A 21919-nucleotide genomic window follows, 5' to 3' on the forward strand; every position below is an offset into this window, starting at 1 on the left:
ATTTTTAAGAAACACCATTTAAAATAGCAAAAACTATTAAATACTTAGGAATAAGTCTGGAAACAAAGCACATATCTGAAATGAGGTTAACATCCAAAGTGTATAAAGAATTCATACAACTCAATAACAAAAAACAAAAAACCCCCAAAAAACACAAAACAAAAAACAAATAATCTGGTTAAAAATCGGCAAAGGACCTGAATAGACATTTTTCCAAAAAAGATATTCAAATGGCCAAGAGGCACATGAAAGGGTTTCTCAACATCACTGATTATCAGGGAAATGCAAAACCACAAAGTGATTCCACCTCGCACTTGTTAGAATGACTATTATCAAAAAGATAAGAGATAACAAGTGCTGGTGAGGATGTAGAGAAAAGAGAACTCTTGTACACTGTTGGTAGGGATGTCAGTTGGTGCAGTCACTATGGAAAAAAGTATGGAGGGTCCTCAAAAAATTAATAGTAGAACTACCATATGATCCAATAATTCCACTTCTGGGTATACATCCAAAGAAATAAAGTCATTGTCTTAAAGAGATATCTGCTCCCCCATGTTTACTGCAGCATTATTTACAATAGCCAAGTGTCCGTCAATGGATGAATAGATAAAGAAAATATGGTATACACATATAATGAAATATTATTCAGCCATCAAAAGAAGGAAATCCTGCCATTTGTGACAGCATGAATGAATCTTGAGAATATTATGCTAGGTAAAATAAATTAGACAATAAAAGATAAATACTATATGATCTCACATGTGGAATCTAAAAAAACCAAACTTACAGAAACAGAGAACAGATTGGTGGCTGCATGAAGTTGGGTTTGGGGAGTAATGGGTGATGGTGGTCAAAGGATACCAATATCTAGTTATAAGATAAATAAGTTCTGGGGTGACTATAGATAACAATACTGTATTGTGCATTTGAAAGTTGCTAAGAGAGTAGTAGGTCTTAAAGTTCTCATCACAAGAAAAAAATTGTGATTATTTGAGGTGATGGATATTAACTAAACCTACTATGGTAATCATTTTACAACATATACATATATTAAATCATTATTTTGTACACATTAAAGTTATACAATGTTATAGGTCAATTGCATCTAAATAAAACTTGGGGGGGGGAAATGTGCAGTTTATTTTATGTCAATTACATCTCAATAAAGCTGTGAAAAAAATGAAAATAAGAAAAGGTAAATATATATTTGGAAGAATGCTTACCTCAGTACAGAGAGTTAGATGTATGCATTGTGAGAAGACCCTAAGGTTAACTGCATTTTATTGGTAAGATCCTAGTTTTTGTGTTAAGTGGTGTGTTCATGGGTGCTTCTTATATTATTAAAAATAATATAATGGTTAGAAAATACCAGGACAGAATGATTCAATGATGAGATTACATTTTAAAACAATGGTTGTAGTGTTTAATCTGATTCTCTCCATGTCCTCCTAAAAGATAATAATAATAATGATTATTGTTATTTCCAGAGTCTATTCAAATGTTGTTAAAACTTCACAGTAAATTAAAGCAAGAAATTAAGTTCCACATTGTCTTGGAGTAGAAGACTATTTTAAATTCTATTTTAAGTTTTGATCTAGAGGGAAATAATAATCCACTCAGTTTCCTCAAGGATATGCTTTTAAGTATTTTGGCAGTTATACTCCGGGATATTTTTGTGTTTAAAAATGGTCAAGTCTGGTACAAGGAGAATGTCACATGAAAAATCACTTTTTAAAATGGGTTGCAGGATGCTGTATCTCACCTATGACCTATGCCATTTCTTTGTGCATTCAGACATGAAACTTAACAATCTAGTCTGCAAAGAGTAGCTTTAATGCCCTGACTTTTGGGAAAGGTGGAAAGATATTAGCCTTGTGTTGCCTTATTTTTTCTTGTGGTGAAGGGTGGAGTGATGTGTAGATGTGTGATGTTTTTCCGAGGTTTCTGGCAAGTATCACACCTCTGACCATGATCTCAACTGGGGAACTTGAGCCAAATACTCCCCAATTGGTTTTTCTCCCCTAATATATGGGCTTGTAGCAGACCTTAAATCATGCTTTGGTAATGTATTTAAAGCTATGACTTTAATAGTCCTGAAACGCTCAGTTTTTGCTAGAAAGATAATGAAATAAACTAAGAGCTATGAATTCTTCAAAACAGATGTTGGTGGAGGGCTTTTCTCATTGCACAAATCCAGGCAGAAATTCACCTAGATTACAATCTGGAAGATGGCCCTGGAGTTGTATAACCATTCAGCCCTCAATGGTTAGAGAAACGCTTAAGATATATCAGAAGTCAGTATGTAACCTTTCATACTGATTACTAAATTTTACTCTCCAGGAGTAAAATTAATTGGTAGTTATTCAAGAGATCATTACATGAGTTTTCTGATTTAATGAATCTTTATATTTGGCATTTTTAGTAAAATGATTTGGTAAAATTATTTCCTAACAAGTTTTGAACACATAAAAGTAACCTACTGTTCATAATTTTGAAAATACTCAAAATCTTGCACAAGAAATCTTGGAAATAAATTGCCATTTTGTATCCATCAGTGTTGCCACTTCTTCCCACCATTTTTCAAAATAACAAGTGACAACCTATGTTTCCAAAACAAACAAATAAATGAAAACAAAACAAAAAAAACCCCAGCAGCTGAGAACAGAGCTATGAAATGGGACACAAGAGGTTTTCAACACTCTCCAACCTTGCCTGCTCCCTCCTTGTACCATGTATATCCCATCTATCAGATGGCTTTCTTGGGGGAAGAGTGCCTTGATCTTTATAAAAGTCACAGAAAAATATTAGTGGAGCAGATACAGTCTCCTCTGATACAACTGGCCCTGTGCCATATTTGACATTCCTCTATATGTCTAATGCCTCATCACATTTTTAATTATTTCATTGGGATAAGCAAGGAAATGCTTATTTCTAGAGGCAGAATTACTATATATAATCAAATTTATAATTTTTATAGCATTAGCTTTATGTTGCCCAATTGCCCATCGGAAAAGTTATACTTCATTGATGGTAAGTGAAAAATCAGTTGTCTTTAACTCTAACCAGCACTGAGCCTTGTCATTTTTGCCACTTCTATTTAATTTCTATAAAATAAAACCCAGAGATGTAGGTTATTAGGTAGCTTGGTCATGTGTCTTCCACTACAACTTTCATGAAAAACTCTCTAACTGACTAGCATTTGAATATGAAGTTCAGTATTTATATATCAAAGTGTAATGGAAATATTTACCCAGAGTGTTCTAACACTTAGCAGAAATTCTTAGTCTAGGAGATCAAGAGTTCAGCTCCTTTCTCTCTTTGTCAGCTTGAATTCTCTTATTCTTTAACATGATAACTTCTACTTTCCTTACGAAATAATTTTCAGTATTGACTGATATGGCATAAGTGAATATGCATTACTTATAGGAAATCTGATAGCATGTGCTCCACCTACTAATCTGATAGCAATACACAGTGCCCCACAGTGACAAAAACTCATCAGCATATTGCAGAGAAACTGGTGTTAAAATTCAGCAAGTCTAATAAAAATTCATTAGATTAAATAATAAAAATGAAAATAATATTCAGTAAGAAACTAAACCTTAGTCTTTAAACTACTCAGCAAGATTGATAAATTAGAATGACATGAGTAGGGAAGAAGCCACAGAAAAGAATGACATTAGTTAGATTCCCTTTCCACTAGAATTTTCACGTAAAAAATATTCAGTGAAAAATTTATGCACATGTACACAGGCATATCTGCCTGTGTTCACACACACACATACTTTCTCAAAACTCCAAATATTGTCCGCATACGTTTTTTATCTTTTGTTTGACAAAACATATCTATCTTTTTTCAGTGCAGTCCTAAGTCTTGGGTAGCTTATATACTTGATAAGCATTTTAGATAGGGATGGCTTAAATATTTATATATGTCCATACCATTTATTCTCCCATGTATTTAACATAAATCTTATTTTTGAAATTAATTCCTTTTGCTCCAGCTACCTTTTTTTTTTTTTCTGTGACGTCTAGTTTTTTCAGCAACTAGTTTTACTAATCAATTCTGCAAATTCTATTATCAGTTAAATTGCTAAGTAAGGTACTATGGATGATTGGCTCAAAAGTATCAGAAGTATCACTATGATCAGAAAGTATGGCTCTAATTATATTCTTGACAGTCCAATCTTTATGTAAGAAAGGCTGTACCATATCTTCTATGATACAGGACCTTGCAGTATTTACCAAACAATTTAGGTGGATGGATGAGAAGGAGTTTAATTCAGAAATATCCATAAACAGGCAAATTTTCCCCCTTCATTTCTCATATTTCTAAAGGGTTCATTATTATTAGAATTAAAGCAAGGATACACATTGCAATTTCTCTGGTTCCTTGGGTATTTATACATGGCTATAGCATTCGTATTGCCCCAGAGGGACTTTGTTTCTCAGGTTCCATTTATTGATGGAAATTTAGGGAAAAGATAACTAGGCAACTATACTTATTTAGAGAACTAGGTAATCGGCCACCAAAGTTCAAATATTCTTGGATTGTTGGCATTTCTTGTGTTTTAAGAAATAATGATCACTGCCCCACTTCTGGTATAACCAAGAAATCTTCTACAGGATCTAATCCTACTGCAGATAAGAATTATAAACTCTGGGCAATTTTTTAAAATAAATAATGATGCTAAAAGTGAACAACAGCAGACAAATTCAGGAGTAAAAATTTTGGAAAAAAGGGATAGCTCATATGATTTTTATTTCTAAGGCTTTTTGTCAAAGTTAGCTGCATACATAGCAGCTAAAATTTTGATAGAAAACCTAGGAATTTTGTGCCTTGAAGAACCAGAGAACAGAATTTGAGGCAACTAACAGCTATTTAAAAGTGAGGGGGCACAGATGTAGAGAACAAATATATGGACACCAATGGGGGAAAGTGGCAGGGGGGGTGGTGGTGGGATGAATTGAGAGATTGGGATTGACATATATACACTAATATGTATAAATAGATAACTAATAAGAACTTGCTGTATAAAAATAAATAAAATTAAATTAAAAAAATATAAGTGAGAGGGATTCAATAAAGTTGAGAACTAGAGAAATAAATCCCTATATTTTGTGTATAAACTCTGCCTAAATTGGTTTCACTCCTGAACTACACATGCTTCTGATAGCCTCCAGATAAGGATAAAGAGAAAAAACTAAACTGAGATTTGAGACACAGAATTTGGAATTGAATTCCTAGAAGTAAATCACCTGCTAAAATAACAAAATTTTAAATGTTTTTCAAATGAATAAGACAGAGTTCTCAGCCTTCACAGCATATCAGTGCTCAAAATACAATCCAAAGTTACTCTGCATATGAAGAACCAAAAAAATTTGACCCATTTTGAATAGAAAAGACAATCCTGAGATAATCCATGTGTTACAATTAGCAGACAAGTATTTTTAATAGCAATTATAAAAATATTCAAGGATATAAGTGAAAGTATGCTCACAATGAAATAGAAGAGAAATAGAAACTATAAAAGGAAACAGATGGGCACTATTTACATGAAAAATACAATATCTGAAAAATTTAAAAAATAAACCCAACAAATAATATGGATGAGAGAAAGTCAGTGAACTTGGAGAGAAAAAAGACAGAGAAAAATTGAAAAAAAACAAAGCCTCAAGAGTATGTGGAACTATATCAAAAGATCTAACATACATGTAATTGGAGTCCCAGCAAAAGACAAGAGAGAGAATTGAGCAGACAACATATTTGCAGAAATAATATCCATTATTGTCTTCATTTGGTGAAATATATAAATTTAAAGAGGAATTAAGTTTTGCAAACATCAAGCAGGATAATTATGAAGAAAACCACGCCCAAGGCACATCACAGTCAAAACACTAAATGCTAAATATAGACAAAATCTTGAAAGGAGACAAAGAAAAACAACATGTTACCTACAGAGGAACAATAACATGGATTTCTCCTCAGAAAATATACAGGTGAGGAAGCAGTGAACCAACATCTTGAAAGTTATTAAAGAAAAAAATGAATTCTATATTCCAAAAAAATTATCCTTTAAGAATAAATGTGAAATGAAACCATTTTTAAATAAAGAAGAAAAACTAAGATAATTTATATCCAGCAGCCCAGCACTACAAGAAATGCTAAAGGACTTCTTCAGAACAGTTTAAAGAAAACATTACTACATTGTCCTGTGGGGCTTATATTTTCATGTGTATGTGATATATATGACAATTATAGCATAAAAGATGGCTGCACAATTTCTCCATTTTTACATAAAATGGTATAATATTAACATTAAGTAGAATGAAAAATAAAGAATGTTTGCTGTAATATTTACAGCAACCACTAAAAATAATGTAAAAAGTCAAGCCAAAAAAGCTGATAGATACATTAAAATGAAATTCTAATGATTCTTAAATAATCCAAAAAATGCAGGAAAGGAAGAACAAAAAAATAGAAGTAACAAACAGAAAACAAATAGCAAAGGATATATATAAATCACAACTATGTCAATAATTACATTAACTATTAATGGACTAAGCACTCTAATTAAAAGTCGATGATTATCAGAATGGATAAAGAAACAAACAAGATTCAACTGTTATCTACACGAGTTTCCCTTTAAATATAAAGACATAGATAAGTTGACAGCAAATGGATGGGAAAAGGTTATGCCATGCTTACAGTATGCCTAAGAAGGTCAGAGTGGCTATGTTAATATCAGATGATCTAATTTTTAAGAGAAAAGTATTTCTAGAGGTAAACAGGGAAATTCTTATAGATAACAGATAATTGTTTATGTGCTTAATAACAGAACTTCAAAACATATGGAGAAATTGACAGAATTAAAGAGACAATTTCACACTTACCATTAGAGATTTTAACACCACTCTCTCAGGAATTAATAGAACACCTAAACAAAAACAAAAACAAAAATCAATAGGTTGTTTTAGTAACAGTGTCACCCACCTTGCCCTAACTGATATTTATAGAACACTGCACCCAACAACTAGAGAAACCTATTCTTTTCACGAGCACTTAGTAGGTTCACCAAGACAGAAATTATGCAAGAAAATAAAGCAAATCCTGATTAATTTAATTAAATCATGCAGAGTATGTTCTCTGGCCACAAGGGGTGTAATTATAAATCAAAAACCATAAAATATCTAGGAGAACCACAAATCTTTTCAGATTAAACAAGACACTTCTAAATAACCCATGGGTCAGAAAAGAAAGCACAAATGAAATTTAGTAGTATTTCAAACTGAATGATAATGATTAAGCATATCAAAATTTGTGGTATACAGCTTAATCAGTGCTAAAGGAAATTACAGTTTAAAGGACTAATATTAGAGAGGAAATAATAATGACTCTATATCAGAGATAAAGGAGAAATCCAACAGAATGAGATGAATTTTAAAACTAGTATTTGATTGAAGTAAGAAATCTAGAAAGACCAGATTCCACGTGGTGGAAATCAAGATAGCATCTGAACCCTATGGCCAAAATTCAAACAAGGGTATAAAATTGATCCAGGCCTCCTTTACCTGCAGCATACTTGGCATGGTCATAAGAGATATATCAGTATATATCATACTTGCCAAGGTCATAAGAGATATATCAGATATATCATAGGATACTAAAAGGATTTTAGTATTCTTTCTCTTTTTCTTTTTCCATTTTTTCTCCTTTGGAGGTCAGTGTTAGTGACCCTGGGAACCACTGCAAGAAAAGGCTGTAACCAAAGAAACAAAATCTCAAGAAGAATAAATCAGAAACTGCTTTTAGACTTGATTTTTCTGACTTGGAAATCTTATTTCTGTAATATTTATTTGCTCAAGTAATACGTGTAGACAATTTTGTAAATTTTATTACCGGATGCTCTTTTCATAAATGAGTATTTTTTGTATTCCTCATTTGCTTATATTCTAAGAAATTAGCATGTAAACAAATAAAATGGGGCTAACTGGGAGAGGGTAACGTGGATCATAGTTAACAGTTCCTTTAATAGTAGGCTTATTTTATATTTGCTCTAAATGTTTTACATGTATTAGTTAGTCATTACACACACATACACACACACACAAAGCCTGTAATACTATAAAGGTAGGTAATATAAGCCTCCTAATTGTACACATGAGGAAACCGAGGAAGAAATTTAAAAGTGACTTGCCCAAGAATACATAAATATTAGACGGTACCATTGAAATTTGCTCTCGGACAGTTTAGTTCAGAGACCATATTTTAACCACTATAATATTATATTAAAGGGATGTCTGTCATAAGTTTTGACATTCTGTGAAGAGCAAGACAGTAACATTCAACTATTGGCCTCAATAAACCGAACCAATAAACCAGATCTCAAATTCCTCTGTTTAGAAAATCTCTGTTGTAAGTCTTGGGATGAGTCACCCCACCCTCTACATTGATTTCTTTCCCACCAAAAAGAATTGAGTCATTTCAGTAAATGGTTATTAAATACCTGAGTGCATAAAATTCTATCATTCTCAAAACAATAATCAGTATATCATTTATCTAGATTTTTCATTTGATTGCTTCTTATTTAACTATTTTGCATTTCTGATTTTGCATTCATACACAGAAGAGTGAACCATGGTAATATAAATGTAAAGAGTCTTCTTGTAATGGACTCACAAAAATTTTGTGGGAAAGGAAGCTGAAGATATTAGACAAAAATTATGGTTTAATAATCATTGGTTAATTTATTCTGTTAATCCTCTAGTTCTAAATAAAACTTTCAATATATAAAGTACAATGATAATAATGGAAATGGAAATACAAGAAGCATTTCTAACAGTGACATTGAACAATATGCATTATTTTATTCATGACCAGCATGAATTTTTTTAGTGCTTATTTCATACTGATTCTTACTGTGAACAGAGAAAAGTCTACCAGAAGCAAATGAAGACAAATTACAGAAGCACATATATTTAAATGCCAAAGCCTACTGCAAAGTTATTTTCCCAAAGTGAAAATCTATAACACCTTCACAATGTATGCAGTTTTAAACTGTCTTTGTTTTAATATGACATAGTGGATTATTTTGACCCCTGTGTTTCATTAAATCCAATTGCCTTTGATATTTCAGATTGCAAGATTTCACTTAGGACTATTTGACCTGATACTATTTTATGTTCCCGAATATACTTATACATACTGAATCATGGTAAACTATATAATTTGATATTTAAAAAATGTTTTTTTCTGTCATAAACCCCTCAGAATCTTATTAACCATAGCAGACCTTCTTTGCTTTTTTGTATATAATTGTTCATACGCTTTTGAAGCAACTTCTTCTGCTACATAGCATTCAAAAGCATGCGGCAAAGTAAGTGATAGGCAAATATTTTGGAAATTGCTTGTTAAGGTTGGGGGAAGTCCCTGATTAATAAAAGAACTTTGAAGACATTCCAGTAGCCAAGTTCAATTTCAAGTAAAGTGATTGAAGTGCCCAAAATACCAAAACATTTCTTTGCGGATACTGTCTGTTCTGTCTTAGAGTGGGATTTACCTGCTACTTTTCTGTTATCAGTATCCAGCCATCTTCCCTCCCATTTCCTCTCTGGGCAGTTTGCTGGCCCAGCTCAATTAAAGAACAAATCCATTGCAGTCTGCAGTGTAGGAATTATAATGAAGTCAGCTGTCAAACTCCTATCTCGCAGCTGCCCCTCTGTGGGTAATCTGATGGCCACTTGTCAGCTGTTTCACCCAGTCAAACACAGACAAAGGGTCTCTGATGGCCTGCTTTATTCTAATCAATCTACATGGAGGCAGGTGTTGAAATCCCAGCAGGAAAAGGTGTAATTTGATTTAGCATTCAGAACTGCCTTCTCCTATTGATAGATCCCATCTCTCTGAACTCGATATCCTTTTGCAACTGTGGGGCAGATAATTTTGTGTTTATTTATTTTCCTCATTCTGTCATTAAAAATAATGCTTTAGAATGTTATTTCAGAGTATAGGGCATCTCCCAATGAAACACAACAGAATACCATGAATTAACTGGTCTCTCAAGGTAGAAGGAATCTAAGTGACTTAGGTTTTGAAGGAGATGTCTCTAATTTTCTAAATATTCTAAAGTGAGCCAGAAGAACCAGTGAGCTATTCATTCACTTTTGCATGGTTCTTTATTCTCTGCCAACCAGAGTTGATATTAGAAAGAAAAAAATACTTTTTTCTTAGAATAATTAGGCAGAAAACATAAAGCAAGACTGTATTAAGAGAAATAAAAATAATACCAATTATAATCTGATTAATACCAATTATAATCTGTTTTCCATTCTCCAACCACAAAGATTGTAGTGAAGTTACCTGTTTTCTTAATGAAGGATTTCTCTTTTTTAAACAATAACTTAAATCAACATACACACTACTAATTGTATCCAAACTTTAAAAAACATGTGATTTTGATTATACAGTTACTACCTCTGTCATTGTCTACAGCCATTGTATTTCCTGACTTCTCGAATAAGATACACATATCTAGGAAAATCTATCTTCACACAAAATGGTTTGTCTTTTTATTATTGAATATCTACAATTTCCATTTCTTTTTTTTTAAACTTTTAATTTTATATTGGAGTATAGCTGATTAACAATGTTGTGATAGTTTCAGGTGCACAGCAAAGAGACGCAGCCATACATGTACATGCATCTATTCTTCCCCAGACTCCCTACAATTTCCATTTCTAATGCCTTTCTTAAGGTGGTGAATTCTTCTTAATGTTACTCAAATATTGACTACATGGAAGTCATTATTTATTAAAGATATGATCATAAAATAGACTGGGGGAGCCAGGCCATTTATCTTAATATCTGCTTTAAAATGGGAATAGGAATATTTGTGATTTCATATTTGTGTTCTTTTATATTGAGAATGAATGCTTTCCCTAACCCAAGCCCTGCTATGAATTTATTAAAACAACTTTACTTCAAGCATTTTGTTTAGATTAATTTTCACTCAAGTTGTCACAATGTAAACTTTATTTTTATTAGGTCTTTAAAAGTCAACTTAATATTGAAATTCTGATGTACAAAAGGAGTATGTATTTTTCCCACATATCAAGTTGCTGAAAGACATTTTTCAGTGACTTGGTATTAACTGTGCAGTGGTTTTTATAATTGTTCAAAACATCAATATCTAAGAATAGAATAATATTCTAGAATGAAGCTCAGCCCCAAGTATTTCAATTGCTGACACTGAAAGAAATACAGAGAGCTACCATAAAATTGTAAGAAAATAGGGCCAAATCTTTGGTGACAAAGCATTCAATGACATTTAATAAGAAAAATCACTGCTAGTACTAGACAAAATGAGTTATTACAGAAAGCAGTGTGATTTACAAATTTGGAATTCAATACTACAGGTCTTCTCATATTAAAATAGTTTCAACTAATGCTTTACTATGTTTGAAGATCAAGATGGTGTGTGTGTGTGTGTGTGTTTACATCAAACTTTAAGAATGACAAAAGTTTGATGTCAAAAGAGAAAATGAGAATGTAAGCATTCTGCCATTCCTGGTAAAATAACTATCTGTCTGGCCCTGAGCACAGTTCTGAGGTTGCTTTGTTCTAAGAGAAGAGTAGGCTGTCATAAAATAAGGATGAAAACTTACGACTGCCTTTGGGTTTGTGTATGAAAATGGTGGTGGCAGGATGAGGGAAGGGGGGTCTGGTCCCATAATTTTTGTGTATTATCCTAACCTTGGGGAAAAAAAGGAGATTCTTTGAGATAACTGCCCCCCGAAACACACACAAAATTATATAACGCCTTCTCTTTGGAAAATGTATATATTTAAAAAATATCTAGGCAGCTCAACTTTCTTCTATGTGCATGGTTCTCAAGGTTTGTTTGGGACTCCTGGGAATCCTCGAGATCCTTTTAGGGTGCTTGTGAGGTCAAAACTATTTTCATAGCAACACTAAAGTGCTATGAGTCCTTGCCACTCTAATTTCCCATGAGTAAAAGGAGGAGTTTTCTAGATAGCTAATGAAATGTACACTGTGTATTCTGTTTTTAAAATTCTTCAACTTTAATTTCTAATATAATAAATATCAGTGGATATAACCCAAATAAACAAAAGCTCTTTGGTATTCTCGATAATGTTGAAGAGTACTGCTAGGGACTGAATTGTGTCGTCCCCTCCCCCCCCAACCCCCCGCCCCGTAATTCATATGTTGCAGCTTAATCCCCAATGTGACTGTATTTGGAGATAAGGCTTTTTAGAAAGTAATTAAGGTTAAGTGAGGTCCTAAGGATAGGGTCCTAATCTGATAGTATTAGTGGCATTGTTAGAAGAGGAAGAGGGAGAGAACTTTCTTTCTACACACACACACACACACAAACACACACACGCACACACACACACACACCAAGGAAAGGCCATGTGAGGTCACAAGGAGAAGGAGGCCATCTACAAATCAAAAAGAAAGCCCTCACCAGAACCTGACCATGCTGGCACCCTGATCTCGGACTTCCAGTCTACAGAAATGTGAGAAAATACATTGCTGTTGTGTAAGCCACCCAGTCCGAGGTATTTTGTTATGACATCCTGAGCAGACTAAGTGTAAAGTGGTCTTGAAACCCCAAATCCTGAGAACTGCTGATCTCTATTAATAAAGCTATGATATTAGAGCCCCCTCTAGGCTCAAAGGAGAAAACCCAAATCCATGACTTTTGTTGCAATTATGTCTTTGAACAAAATGGGTAACATGTTGTGCTGACAAGTGTTTAAAAATGCTGGAGTCCTTTTGCCATAATAACGTTATTATGAGAGAAATACTTAATAGTTCCCCACTACTCCAAAATTCTTGACTCTGTATTCAAAGCCCTATGCTTTGGGGCCTCTATCTACTCAGTCAACAGTATTTTCTACTTTCCCTCTGCATTAAACCTCTTCTCTTTAGAAAGTAAATCTCAAATTCATACTAGTCTCTGTCCTTGTCTCATACAATAGTCTCACTGTCTATTTCAGATCTTATTTTTTCAATTTGAAGAACTTTCTTCACTACCATCCATTATGTGGATAATCACAAGTTTTCTTCTGAGGAACTCAGGAGTAACAGCACTAAGCATGGAAAGGAGATATCATCTTCCATATTTCAAGAGGATCATATAGACACTATTTGGGGGAAAAAAGAATCTGAGAAGGTGCATCTTTTTCACCAATTTACTATGTATCATACATAGCTTTAAAGTACTACTCCTTGTAATCTAAAACATGTTCTCTCAAAAGTACACAGGCACAATTGGGAAAGTTTTTAAAAATATATACTTTTCCCTTTTGCATCTGTGTCAGTTTTCTCCACAGTAAAGCTTATACCATCCCTCTGCTTGCAGTGGTGAGAATAAGGCTATGCAAAGTAAGGTATTCAAATTTGCAGTAAAATAATGAAATGGAATCCCAGAATTCATAAAGGTCAAAAAGAAGACTGTCCAAATTGTTTTATTTCCTCTGTGTTATTACACTGTGAGGATAATTTTGTTGTGCCATTGTTACATAACCTAGTTTCTCCCATGATTTCGTTCACAATATATCACTGGACTTACTTGAGGATTCAGTGAAGAAAGCCTGACCATGGCTTACCGTAATGATGAATTTGATACTGGTAAACACTCATTTTAAAAAAGCATTCAGTTAATAAATGCAAATTTTAGAACATCTCACTTCACTTTATTTTTTCCAGATTTTAACTCCTTGTCTATTATGTGTTGCAGACATCTCTGAGACAGAGGCCCAAGGTTGAAGTTAAAAGCAAATTTTTACTTTGTCATGATTATGAGGGTGGAAATAGAGGGGCTACCGAGAAATTTGTTTTATCTGCATAATAAGGTCTTTCACTAGAGGATGTGACATCACATACACACACACACATACACACACAATTAAAGGTGAGTTTTGCTGCTGTTTAAATGGTATCACGCAAATGGATCAACTAAATATATTCATTTCAATTTAATTCATCCAGAAATTAAGTAATCCTGAAAAAACTGAGTGGAGTATTTCTCCCATCAGAATGGACATCTATACAAGGTTGGATAAAATAAAAACTAACATTTATGATATGCTTTCTAATGCATGAACATCAAGAAGTTTTCATCATTTCCCTTATTTAATCCTAACAAGCATCTGATGCTATAAAAGGCTAAGCCCAGGGACTGGGTTCAAATCTCAGCTCTGCTACTTACTGGGTCAGTAATCCTAGACGAGTGTATTTAACCTCTCAATGCCTCGATTTTATTTTCTATAAAGTAGGATAATAATGATAATAACCCTGACTTCATTGTGTAGTTGAGAATATTAAATAAATTACTGTATCTAAAGAGCTTAAAGCACTACCTAGCTCACAGTAACCTCGATAAGAACATTAGCTCTTACTTTCTCATTTTACTAATAAGAATTTGAGACTTGAAGAGGTTAATTAACTTATCAAAGTCTGCAACTGGTAAATAAATCAATCCTGGAGATCTAATACACAATACAGTGATTATAGACAACAAAACTCTGTTATAAACATTAAACTTACTAGGAGACTGGATCCTAATTGTGCCTACCACTAGAAGAAATGATAGTTATTGATGCAATAGAGGTGTTAGCTAACGCAAAATGGTAATCAGATTGCAATATAAAAGTATCAAATCAATATGTTGTACACCTTAAACCTGTACAATGTTACGTGCCAATTATACCTCAATAAAAAAAATACTAAACTCATGTGCTTGAATTGGAATTCAAATCCAAACAGTCTAATTCCACAATTCATGTTTATTCTCTGGCACCTCTATTCTAAAGAGCCTTCCCCAGAAGTGAAACAGAAAGAGGGGAAAAGTTAGAAAAGCGCTCTTACTTAAGGAATCATCAGAAAGAGTCAAAAACAAAATTCAGTCACAGGTGTGTGACACTTCACTCTCTCAAGAATTCAGTGAGTCAAAGCAAGTATTATTCTTCTCATCTCACAGATGATGCAACTGAAACTAAAAAATATTCACAACTTGCTGAATGTCAAATGTTAATGGATAAATCTCACCTAAAACCTGATGGGAAATTCAGGATTATAAATACGTGGAGATCAAGACAGAGAATAGACACTGATCTTGATCTTGCGTAGGAAGGATTCTTGCTATCTTTAATATTCTTTGCTTGATTGTTGGTTTTAAAAACCAACCAATTAAAGAAGATTTTCTATTGAAGCAATAATAATATTGGTATTTTCTAGAGCAGAAGTCAATAAACTTTTTTCTGTGAAGGACCAGGAAACAAACATTTTAGAATTCCCAAGCCAGGACAGATAGTCTCTGTTGCAACTACTCAACTCTGACTTTATAGCACCAAAAACAGCCATACATAATATATAAAATAAATAGGCATGGGTGTATTCCAATAAAGTTCTATTTACAAAAACAGGCAGCATGCAAGATTTGGCCTTCAGGTTGCAGTGTGCTGATGTCTGATCTAGAAAATGATTGATGTTAATTCCTTACCAACCGTGACATATAATAAGTTCTCATTCAATACATGTGAATGGACATATTAAGGTTAAGTAAAATGTGACGAGAATAGCCTTATTGTATACTTGGTGAATATTTATTGAACACCTACTACGTGACAGGCACTTTTCTAGGTGGTGAGAAAAAAATGGTAAAAAGATGACAAGGTTCCTGTTCTGGTGGAATTCATAATATGAATGCTCCTATTAGACCAATAAGTAAATTAAACACATGCAAGATAACTACAAAGCAGAATAAATGAGTGCTATGGAGGAAGTAAACATAATGATGTGTTAGAGAATAATCGAGTGGGTGGGGGAGTTTTGCAGATGGGGTATTTTGGGTATCGTAGTGAGGGAAATACGCTGTAAGGAGGTCAACTGCGAGCTGAGACAAGAAGACAAAGTACCACGGGAAGAATCTTCTAGGCAACAGAATCCTTGGCAGAAAAAACTCTTGGTATGCTCAAGCTACAGAAAGAAAGTCTGTGTGAGGGAATAGCAGGAAGAGTGGTGACAGCAATACAAGACACATGGGAAAAGGAATATTCTGAAGTGCCATGTTGGAACTTTGTGTTTTATTCTACGGATATGAGAAGTCATCAAAGGGCTTTAAGTTGGAAACCAGTATGTTTCAATTTTTGTTAAAAGCTCACTGTGGTTTCATAAGAAGAATGGCTGGAGGGAATGTCATGGTCAGATATGGATGACCAATAGTAGGATTTGCAGAAGCTTAGGTGAGACAGGAGGGTGGCATGCACTGGAGAATAAGAAGAGTGGACAAGCCTGAGACTTATTTAGGAGGTAAATTTCACTCTTTCTAAAGGGATTCATGGGAAATCTTTTGGATAGAGAAAGTCAGCAGATGGTGGTGTTATTTACTGAAGTGAGGCAGGAAATACTTAGGGAGGTTATAGATGAAAGAGTTTAGTTTGGTAAATGGTAAGTTTGTGATGATTATTGGACATCCAAATAGAGTTGCCCAGTAAACAGTTGGGAAATTGAGTCTGAAACTCAGGGAAGGGGTCAGAGCTGGAAATAGAGATTTAGAAGTAAGAAGTCTTTTCAGATAATATTCAAAGCCATGAGGCAGGAGGGAATATAGAAGAATAAAGAGGATCTATTCCAGAGCCCTGGGGACAGTACAACAATTAAGTAATATTTGGGGGGGGGTGGGGCTCTGGTTCAAGATGGTGATATAGGAGGGTCCTGGGTTCACTCCGTCCACAGATATACCAAATCTGCAGCTACATTTGCAACAACTTCCTCTGAAAATAAGATCTAAAAACAATCTGAGCAATTTCTACGCAACAGGCAAATGAGAGAAGGCCCACCTCCAGGGGGATAAGAGAGTTGGGGACACGATCTCGCCATAAACCCCATCCCCCCACAGAGACTCACAATCAGGAGGAGACTCAAAACCTGTAGCTTCTCCCTAAGGAGTGAAGGGTTTGAACCCCACACTGGGCATCCCAACTTTTAAGACCCGAACCTGAGACACAAACCCTCAAAACATCTAGCTTTGGAAACCAGTGAGGCTTGTGTCCACAAGACTATAGCAAACTGGGAAATGACTTGTTTGTGGCTTCACCCATCCCAGGACTCAGCACAGAGGCAGCTGGTCCAGAGGTGTCCAGATTTGGTGTGAATAAGGCTCATGTGCTAATCTTAAACCATCGGCAGAGGGCAGGCATCTAATTCAGCACATGTCTGGGACCTGCTGGCTGGTGGGCACCATCTTCATGGCCTCCCTCTGCCGTGCTTCAAGGCACCAGTATTTCCCAGAGGGGAGTTTTTACAACTGTCTGGTGCCCAGGTTTTCTGAGGCTACCACTCAGGGGACGCCCTTGATGACCTGGCTCTGTAGGCAGGAGTGTGGGGTGGAGGGCTTGCAATCCTGAGGTCCAAGGAACTATGACAAATCAGAGAAACAGGTCTTGGCCAACTACCACCTCCGAGGCACTGCACAGACAGCAGAGTGAAACACACCCCCAGTCTTCCTGTGAAAGAGGCCTCTTTGCATGGCACATGTCTAGGGATCTACAGAAGTGCTCTCAGGGAGCGGAGGCTGGGAGATGCAGCCTCTGAGCTCTCCCCCACTTTGCTCCATTGAGCCAGTATCTCCCAGAAAGGCGCTTATACCCTTGTCCGGCTCCTCCATGTTTGCAGCTGCTGCCAGGAAACAGCCCCATACTGTCTGGCTCTGGTGGCCAGTGGGCTTTGCACTCATGGGTCCCACAGGACCGTAACCAATGCAGAAAGAGTTCTTAAGTGGCTACCCCCCAGGGCCCAGCAAGAAGCAACAGACCCAAGATCTCAGTCTTTCTGTGAAAATAGCCCAGTAGCTTATCAGAGCTGCAGCCCGAGGGGCAGGCTTCTAATTAAACACAAGTCGAAGGGTTGACTGTAGTCCTTTCCAGAGATCTCAGGGCAGGAACTATCTTTGTTCTCTCCCCCGGCCACACTCCAGAGCACCAGTATCTCCTGGAGGGGAGCTTTCTCATGCATCCGGTAGCCCAGGTTTTGTGGCCACCACCCAGGGGACACCTCCGGATCATCAGGCTCTGGTGGCCAGCACGGCTCACGCTTGCAGTCCCACAAGACTGTGTATATTTGCGTACTTTACGAGTTGCTGCCTGAGGGTCTGGCAGCTTCCAGAGACAACCAGGGCAAGGTTGGACCACCAGGTTCATCTCCTACAGGAGGCCGTTCCTCCAAGACTGGGAGACATGCTTATTTTGTCTAATACATAAAAACCAACACAGAGAGTCAAGAAAAATGAGGAACCAGAGGAACATGTTCCAGAGGAAAGATCAAGATAAAGCCTCAGGAAAAAACAACAACAACATAATGAAACAGGAATAAGTAATCTAAGAAATATTTTGAGAAAAGACATTAGCTAAGGAGATGGAGAAAGAGATGCTGGAGAGGTAAGAGGGAAGCCAAGAAACAATGCTTTCATGAAAGACAAAGACAGAAGTGTCGTGACAAAGGGATCAGCCCCTATGGCAAAAGCTGCTGAGAGGCTGTGCCCAATAAGCATAATGAAATATATAGTTCAGTGGGCTTTGATATCCTTGAGAAGAACACTGGTATAGTGCCGTTGGAAAGTATGGGAGAGAGAATGGAAGATAAGGAAGTGAATTCAGAAATGCTCTGTAAGTAGGGAATTGGCATTTGAAAGGAGGATGCTGCAGTCAAGGTTGGTTTGTTTACTTTATGATGGGAAACGCTGGAGCGTGTGTGTATGATGATGAGAATGATCCAGTAGAGAAAGGAACATTAATGACACAGATGAGCGGATCCCAGGGCAGAGACGATATAGAAATAATGGTATGGCATATAGAATAAGCTACATTTAGAACACAGCATACAAGTTTCTTTTTTTTTTTTTAAGCTATTTTGAAGTTTATATTTCAAAATTTGGGACGAGTGAGAGAAAGGAGCATCAGAAGAAAAAAGGTTGATTTGTACAATATTTTAAAATAAATACTATTAAGGTTCAAACCATGGGCTAATGGAGTTCTAACCAAGAGAATAACAGCCTTACATGCTTGAATGAGAAAATAAAAATAATTTGTTACTAACATAACACATACTGCCACATTATATTACCTGCCAAGTAATTTTTCAAGGTACTATAAAATCAGTTTGTTTCCTAAGTAAGCTAGACATCATCTTCCTTCACAAACACAAATGGTGTTCATACATTTATATATTTTTTTATATCATGGCATAGACAAACACAGGTCACATCTATATTTGAATTAGGACAAATTTGTGGAAAATATCCAGAGCCACTTAAATGCTTCATAAGGAGGACATTATGCCAATATAAATTACAATTATGGAGATGATCAATATTTATGTTGCCTCTGCCAGTCGCCTGACTACATTCTGTGGCATTCTGAATGAGGGGGCTTATTTATAAGAACTGCTGTCTGCAGCAGGCTATTGAGTGAATCACAATCATAATATCATGACATTAATGCAGGCTGAGTGATGATCGGTTTTCACTTCAGTGATGATAGAGCTGTGGATGGCCCAGTTTCAACAAGCAGAGGAAACTCATTATCTTTATTTATCAGATGTCATATGTTGTTGTCACCTTTCTATGTGAAAACTCTGCTTTCCAGGTGAATTGGATAAGAAGACAATTGAAAAATTGACAGGTAAGGTCTTTTTTGTTGTTGCTGTTGCTGTTGTTTTATTTCTAACTAACTAGATAAGATACTGTTTGAGTTTTTATTTGCTTTTTGTTTGTTCAAAAACCTATTTCAACTTGTTTGGTATAAAATCAGACCAGATATATTTTTAATATTGCTGACATTTGCCCTAAGAATTTGAAGGTGAGAAAGATCCAGAACCCAAGGTGGCGCCACCCTGTAGCCCTGAAGATGACACAGAAGTAGGGTCTAAAGAAGAAATCAGGTAGGGACTTGCACTAAGCCTAAATGGATGAAATCAGGCTTTCAGAGCCTCAGGGCAAACCAACCACAAGCATATTTACTTGTTAAAGTTATGGAGTTAGGAATGCTGATAGGGAAATCACTGAGAACATTTTTTCCCTCAGGCTCTTCCCTCACACTTAGGTTGAAAATCCATCTATTGCTGGTAGCCGAAAGGACAGTGTATCCCATGCATACAGACATAATGTAGTGGAGAAAAAGCACAGGCTTTAGCATCAGAACACATAGATTTGAAAATCAACTGCAGCTTTATTAGATGTGTGACATTGTATTTTGGATGTGGTCACTCAATTTCTTCATGATTAAGAATCTCGGTTTCTTCATAATTAAGATGGATATCATCATAATGCATTAGCATAAAGGTATACACCTAAGAGATAATGAGGGTTCAGGTCCAGACCACCACAATAAAACAAATATCATAATAGTCACCCCAATATTTTGGTTTCCCAGGTATGTTAAAGTTATGCTTACACTGTAGTGTAGTGTACATACCTTAATTAAAAATGCTAACCATCATCTGAGTGCATCATAATTTTTTTGCAAAGGTAATATCAAAGGTTAGTGATCATCATAACAAATATGATAATAATGAAAAAGTTTGACATATTATGAACATTAGCAAAATGTGACACGAAGTGAACAAATGCTGCTGGGAAAATGGCACCATTAGACTTGCTTGGCTCAGAGTTGCCACAAACCTTCAATTTGTAAAAAAAAAAAAAAAAAACACCTGTCTGTGAAGCCAGATAAAGTGAAGTGCAATAAAACGAGCTATGCCTGTACTTTCTATAACAGTTTAGGTTATAGATACACGCATTCTGCTTTCAAGTTTCAGCCCTGTCACAGACACGCTGCCTCACCTTGGGAGAGTCTCTTGATGTCTCTGAATTTCAGGCTGTTCAATGTAAAAAGAGGATTAATATCACCTTGTTCACAGAGCCGCTGTTGTTGCAAAGGGAATAAAGAAAATAATGGATGCAAATTGCTGAGCTTTGTATCTTCTAGATACTTAAATCCTCAATAAATGTTCAGCATTCATTTTTCCCCCAATTCTACACATTTCTACCACTCTAGAAGCTACCAATATCACCAGTATTTTCTCAAGCTTGTGAAGTGGACTCAGTGAGATACTATAAACTAAAGTACTTTGATTAGAATGTTAGGGAAGTGGGTATAGCTCCCACATACACAGAATGAGCTGGTACAAATAGCGTATATGTGTTTTAAAAATAAATAAAAGTTTCATGCCCATCAACAGATGCATGGATAAAGATATGGTATATACACATACAATGGAATATTACTCAGCCTCATTAAGAATAAAATCTTGCCATTTGCAAGGACATGGTTGAAGGGTATTATATATAGTGAAATAAATCAGACAAAAACAAATACTGGATGTCTTCACTTATTTGTGGGATCTAAAAAAAAAAACAAATGAACAAATATAACAAACAGAAACAGACTCACAGATATAGAGGACAAACTAGTGATTACCAGAAGGGAGAGGGTCGGGAGTGGGGCAAAATAGGTGAAGGGGATTAAGAGGTACAAACTACCAGTTATAAAATGTAATAAGTTATAAGGATGTGATGTACAGCACAGGGACTATGTCAATATTTTATAATAACTTTGGGGTATAATCTAGAAAAATATCAAATTACTATATTGTACACTTAAAATGAATATAATGTTATAACCTAACTATACTTCAATAAAAAATAATAAATACAATTTTAAAAAGAATAAATTATATTTTTCTTACTTTTTAAATAATACATATTCGCTGTCGAAAAGCTTTGTCTTATCCATTGGGGGTTTTTTTTTTTGCGTTATCTCTACTAATTTTCTGAGCTTAGCATTTTTAATTTTGTGTATCTTGATTATTTTTATTCCCCCATTATTGAGTTTT

The sequence above is a fragment of the Balaenoptera borealis genome (genome assembly GCF_965194805.1).
Source record: "Balaenoptera borealis genome assembly, chromosome: 12".
In the NCBI taxonomy this organism is placed as follows: domain Eukaryota; kingdom Metazoa; phylum Chordata; class Mammalia; order Artiodactyla; family Balaenopteridae; genus Balaenoptera; species Balaenoptera borealis.